We start from the raw sequence: 6000 nt of genomic DNA, 5'->3' as shown, positions 1-6000 counted from the left end.
TCTAGAGATGATGTTTCTAGCCTTCTGTTGAATTTGAGTGCCACGTAATGTGCATCCTAAGTCCATTTTCTTTTACTCAGTGTTGGCTGGAGAGAACTATTTTCTTATTTGAAAAAAAACCAAAACATTAAAATTGCATTTTAGGATTAATGGGCAATATTAATAAATGGCAAACCTAGGTCTCAAATCAAAAGTGGTAGAAAAGAATTTGAAATTGGGGGAAAATATGCATTTAATAAAATCCCATCAGTGAGTGAAAATTGCTTTCATTATCAACATTTTCACTGTCCTGTTTCTCCCAGGGTCTGAGAGCAAACTTGCCTCTCACTCTATAGGAGCTTGTCTCAGGATTTAGATCAGCGGTTTCTTTCTCCTACTCTTACCGCGGGGGAGCCAGTTCATTATGCTGGCAAGTTTCTGAACCTGCAGTGTTAATTCCTTTAATAGGCTCCTCTTTAGGGAAGGCCCATTAGTAGACATCGCTATGAATTAACATCTTAGTCCAGGAGAAAAGCTCTCTGGAGGCAACAGTGAAAGAGATAAATCTTTGTTGAGAGATGTGACCAAGGGACTTAACCACATTCCTTGTGGTTTCAGCATGACATGCGTATTCTGGGACCCAGAGATAGGCAGAGATAGTTGTCTTCTCAGTAATGCCCTGACCACACTGGTTCTTTAACATCAAGAGATAGTTCAAAATGTTGTAATTTCTTAGAAGAAAGCAGCGCGGAGGGTGTGCCCATTGAAGGCAAGGGAATGAAACTGTGCCCGCTGACTGACTCATGCCTCTGAAGAAAGGCTACCAGCCGTTTAAGGCACACTTGAAGGCTGCTGGACAAATCTATTCTATACTCGCCTGTGAAGGACATGCCCCCCACCCAGCCCACCCTGGGCCGTGTTAACTAGTAATGACTCTGTCTGTTTGTTGGAGTCTGAGTGTTTTCTTGCTTATTTTCACACTGCTTTGGGAACAATATTCTGGCTCTGCTCTTAACTAGCCAGGGGACCTTGGGCCAGGGCTTTCCTATCTCTGTGTCTTGGCGGTCTCATCTGAAATTGAGACAGCAACAGTCTCCTTTGGTTGTGTCAGGGGGTGAAGCAACAGAGCCCAAGCGGGTACTCCGCAGAGCACCCGGCCCAGAGCAAGTGCCCTAGAGGCTGACTAATACTACGATTCACCCTGCTGAGTGGAGGTCCTACCGCCCCATGTAGGCCTGAAACACAAGCTGAAAAACTCTGACAAAGCAGAGGAGTGGGCGTGTGGGCCTGGGGAGAGGCACAGCTACAAAGGGACATGAAGGAGGTTCTGGGGGTGACAGAAATGCTCTCTATCTTGATTGTGGTGGTGGTTACCTTGGGTAAGCATAAAAAACAAAAACACAACAACAACAAAAACCACTCAGACAATTCTCTCCCCAGTTATCCCCTTTTAATATACTAGCAGAGGCCCTAATGGCTTAATTAATCTGGCTTAATGCAAAAGCTGCCTTGTTGAATTTCTGTCTCTGAGGTCTTTCTCCTCTGATTCCTCCATACTGAGCCCATGTCACCCCCACTTCTGTGACCACATCCCTAAACATACCTGGAACAGTAGATATGGCCACTGGTTTAAGAAGGTGGGGAAGAAACAAACGCACACGCTAGTATGTTTACTTATTTATGCCTAAAATAGCTCTAGAAAGATATATGAGAAAGTGGTTCTCTTAGTCATTTGTAGGGTGGGGAACAGGGAATAGGGTGGGAGGGATGTTTGTCACTATATAGCTTTTTGTTCCTTTTGAATTTTAGGTCATGTGACTGAATTACCTAATCAAAAATAAGTAAGTAAAATGTAGGAAATAATAAGAACTCTGCCAGGTTCATCTGTTCATTCAACAGATATTTACTGGGCAGCCACCACTTGCCAGGCATGTAGCAAGATTAAGGTGTCCACGGCTGTGACTGTGTATTTCATCAGCGAGATCCTTCATAAAATATGCTTCACAGGCCCTGTCTGTTGGTTTAGCTTGCTTACAGGAGATAGAAAGTGCACTGGTTAATTACAGTGGCCATGGCTGGCACGTGATTTTGGAAAAAACAAGGTTGGGGTCAATTATGGTATAAGAGACTTCCTTCCACATACTTTTAAAGCTGCAGAGTGGTAAGGGTATTAGGTAATACCTTGTAACTAACAATATTGAGCCTTGACTTTCTTTATACTAGGCATTCTTCTAGGTGTTTTACTTGTATTAACTCACTTAGTTCTTGCAATGATTCTGTGAGGAAGACACAGTTATGGCCCCCCTTTTACAGATGGGAAAACCGAGGTATAGAGAACACAAAAAACTTGCTCCAAGTCACACGACCAGGAATTAGGACAACCAGGGCTTGAACCCAGGCCTAACTCCAGAACCCTCAGCTTTAACCACTTCACTCTACTGCCTTTTGGGAAAAGGATTTAGAAAATGTTCCTTTGCTCCAAAATATCTCTGTTGAAATTCTACCTTTAATAAAAGTGTCATTTGGAGTTCCCTAGTGGCCTGGTGGTTAAGGATCTGGTATTGTCACTGCCGTGGCTCAGGTTGCTGCTGTGGCACAGGTTTGATCCCTGGCCTGGGAACTTCTGCATGCCGTGGCTGCAGCCAAAACAAAGGGTCATAGAATTTTACAGCTTGTAACTAACTGTACAAGCTAGTAACAAGCTAATATTGCAAGGTCGATATTCATTTGATTGAATTCTCAATATTCATTTGATTGAATTCTCATCCAAAAGAACAACATCTTGGACCACTCAGCTGGAATACCTCTGGTGATGGGGAACTCGTTGCATGCAATCAGAAGCAGTCAGCTCTAATTGCTAACGTTAACGTTAAAATGGTGATTGCCTTCCCTGTGCCAGGCACTTTGCTAGAGCATGAGGGAGAAATCGTTTAATAGGTTGAGCCCGAACCTGCCTCCTTGAAACTTCTTCCTACTGGGTTTGTGTTCCGTCTCTGGAACGGCACAGATTGTGTCTGTGGTCGCTGCATTTCCTGACAGCCTCTCCTAGATTTGAAGACAGCTGCAAAGTTCTCTTTAGACTTTCTTCTTCCCTGTTTACTCAATCCCTACTCACGTTGCATTCCCTAGGTGAGATTTTTCTTATTAACAAGCTTCTTTTTAAAATGCAAATGTGAGCGGGCAGCACATTAAGTTTAATCTGATGCTTCCCTTCCATGCAACTGTCTTGAGGGAAAGAGAGTTTCAATTTGATTTGGCGAAAGGATGGGGCGGGTGCTGAGAACAGAGGCAGTTGGGACCGTGGTTCAAGTGCCAGCCCAGGCTTGGAGAGAGTGTTGACGCAGGATCTCTGGGTGGGCAAAGAGCAGCACAAGAACCCTGAGCTCCTGAGACTAAGGACAGGGACATGCCAAGGGTGAAAAAATAGCAACAATGATGAACAGCTGTTGAGCACCAACTATGTGCATGCCAGGCAGTTAGCGTGAATCGCCTAGTGACACTAGGTAGGTACCAATGTTATCCACAGGTTGTAGATTGAATAATCCGAGGGCTAGAATGGTGAAATAATTTGCCTAGAAAACAGCAGTCAGGTTCTGAAGCCAGGAGCCTAGATTATCCCTTAACAACCTAGCTCAAAAAGAGATGAAAATCTAAATTTGCCTGCTTACCCTAGAGCCGATTAGTAATTATCCAAATGGAATCCAGATGCCCCAGACTCCTCCAGCCTCCAGGAATCCTGTGAGATCCAAAAAATGAACCCCACTCTTCTACCAGGTTTCAGTCCCTAAGTATTTGTGTCCCCAAGGAATGTTCCATGCTGTGTCTGTCTGTCTGAAATGTTTTTAGCTCTCTCAAGCAGACTGCCTCACCACTCCTGCCACAGGGAAACCCTTGTGCTGCTGAACCTCGTGGCACAGTGAAGACCAGACTAACCTGTTTAGTGAGACTTGTTCCCAGGGTTCCCCACTGAGCAAATCTCGTGTGCAACTTCCAGCCAGGCTGCTGGGATCAGTTTACCCTCCACCTCCCTCACAGTCAGCCAGTAGGACTTGGGAGTTCACCCCCTCCAAGGGTCAGTCTCAACAACTTCGACACTCCCAGAAGGTAAATCCTATTTGCAGAGATGCAGTCATGCAAGGAGAACTTATCCAAGCCCATTAGTACTGCAGGTCTCTCCACTGCTGGATAGGATCATGGCTTTTCCATTGCACAACCAAAAAGCCCATTAATTAAGGCCCTCAGTGGGGCCTGCAACCTCTCCAGAAACTGGAAACTGCATAGCACATTTCAGCTAGGGTCTCATTACACATAACATTTAAAATATTAACCCTTTCTTCCCCCCCGTGCATGCAGCATGTGGAAGTTCCCTCGCCAGGGAGTGAACTCATTCTACAGCAGTGACTTGAGCTGCTGCAATGATAATGCCAGGTCCTTAATCTGCTGTGCCACTAGGGAACTCCAAGAGATTGCCCTTTTAAAGAAATATAAACTAGCAAGTTCCCTGGTGGCTCAGCAGTTAAGGATCTAAAGTCACTGCTGTGGCTACTATGTTGTTGGTTTGATCCCTGGCCCAGGAACTTTCACATGCCATGAGCATGGCCAAAAACCCCCTTAAAACAGAAAAATATCTAATAATTGCTCTTTTTTTTCTTTTCTTTTTGGCTTTTTAGAGCCTCACTTGTGGCATATGGAGGTTCCCAGGCTAGGGGTCAAATTGGAGCTGTAGCTGCCAGCCCACACCACAGCAACGCTGGATCCCAGATACGTCTGTGACCCACACTACAGCTCATGGCAATACTGGATCCTTAACCCACTGAGTGAGGCCAGGGATTGAACCTGCATCCTCATGGATACTAGATGGGATAGTTAACTGCTGAGCCACGACAGGAACTCCTAATCTAATAATTTCTAAAGAGGATACATTTGGGACAAACAAAGGCATTTCCTCACTTGTACAGACTCCAGACTCATCCTGTGTGGAGGAAGCACAGTGTGTTAAGTCTCATTTTATCATTTGGGTCTTCTGACTGATGATGATTACAACGGAGAATTATTTTTACTGTAAGAATTTGTGGAAGTCTCTAAAGATCAGTACTGCTGGATTTGAAACCAGGAATTGACTATCCTGAGGCATAGTGAAAACTGGCTCTAATGGTTAGTGTTCTTTTATTTATTTATTTAGGGCCACAGTCGCAGCTTATGGAGGTTCCCAGGCTAGGGGTCAAATCAGAGCTGAAGCTGCCGGCCTACACCACAGCTCAAGGCAACGCCAGATCTGAACTATGTCTGCAACCTATGCTACAGCTCATGGCAACACCAGATCCTTAACCACTGAGCGAGGCCAAGGATCGAACCCACGTCCTCATGGATACTATTTGGGTTTGTTACCACTGAGCCACAATGAGAACTCCCAGTTAGTATTCTTTTAGAAGCACATACATGACTTTGAACTTGGGAGAAGGTAATTCTGACACTGGTGAACATTTCCAGTCTCTTCCTGGTAGAGAGGAGCTGGAGAACGAAAGACCCCAGACACCAGAGGGACCTGAGAGAAGGAAATGAAGGTGTGGTTTTGGTGCCTGGCTTCAAAGTTTGGTGGCAATCATGAGCTTAACCCATCTCTTTCCAGCTAGACGAATTTTCTGTAAAGACACAAAAATCCCAGACAGCCAAAGTCAGGTTTCCCCTGCATCGATTTTAATTTAATAGTGTCCCTGTTTCCAAGCTGTCCACAGCAAATCTTTGTAAGTACGCTGATCAACCAAGTGTGGTCAGGGTGAGGGACTGGCTAGTGTGGTACAGCTTATCCTTCCCACCTCTGGGACTAAGTTTTCATTCTTTTCACTGAAGTTCCAGCTCCTTGATGAACTTGTGTTTACTCATTCCATTATTATTAAGATCAGAAATGAATAGACTAGGAAAAAAGGGTCTTTTTTCCCTCCCAATAAATAATCCAGTAAATAGAATTGAATACCCTCTAATCTTGATCGCTGGTTGCATATGTGAGCTCTACTGTGTAAA

This window comes from Sus scrofa, chromosome 14 (genome assembly GCF_054392235.1).
Source record: "Sus scrofa isolate SSC_HxYL_T2T_F1_AM1 chromosome 14, Sscrofa_HxYL_maternal_Yorkshire_Landrace_v2.0, whole genome shotgun sequence".
In the NCBI taxonomy this organism is placed as follows: Eukaryota; Metazoa; Chordata; class Mammalia; order Artiodactyla; family Suidae; genus Sus; species Sus scrofa.
The sequence above is the reverse complement of the archived record's forward strand: the minus strand, read 5'-3'. Positions refer to the sequence as shown.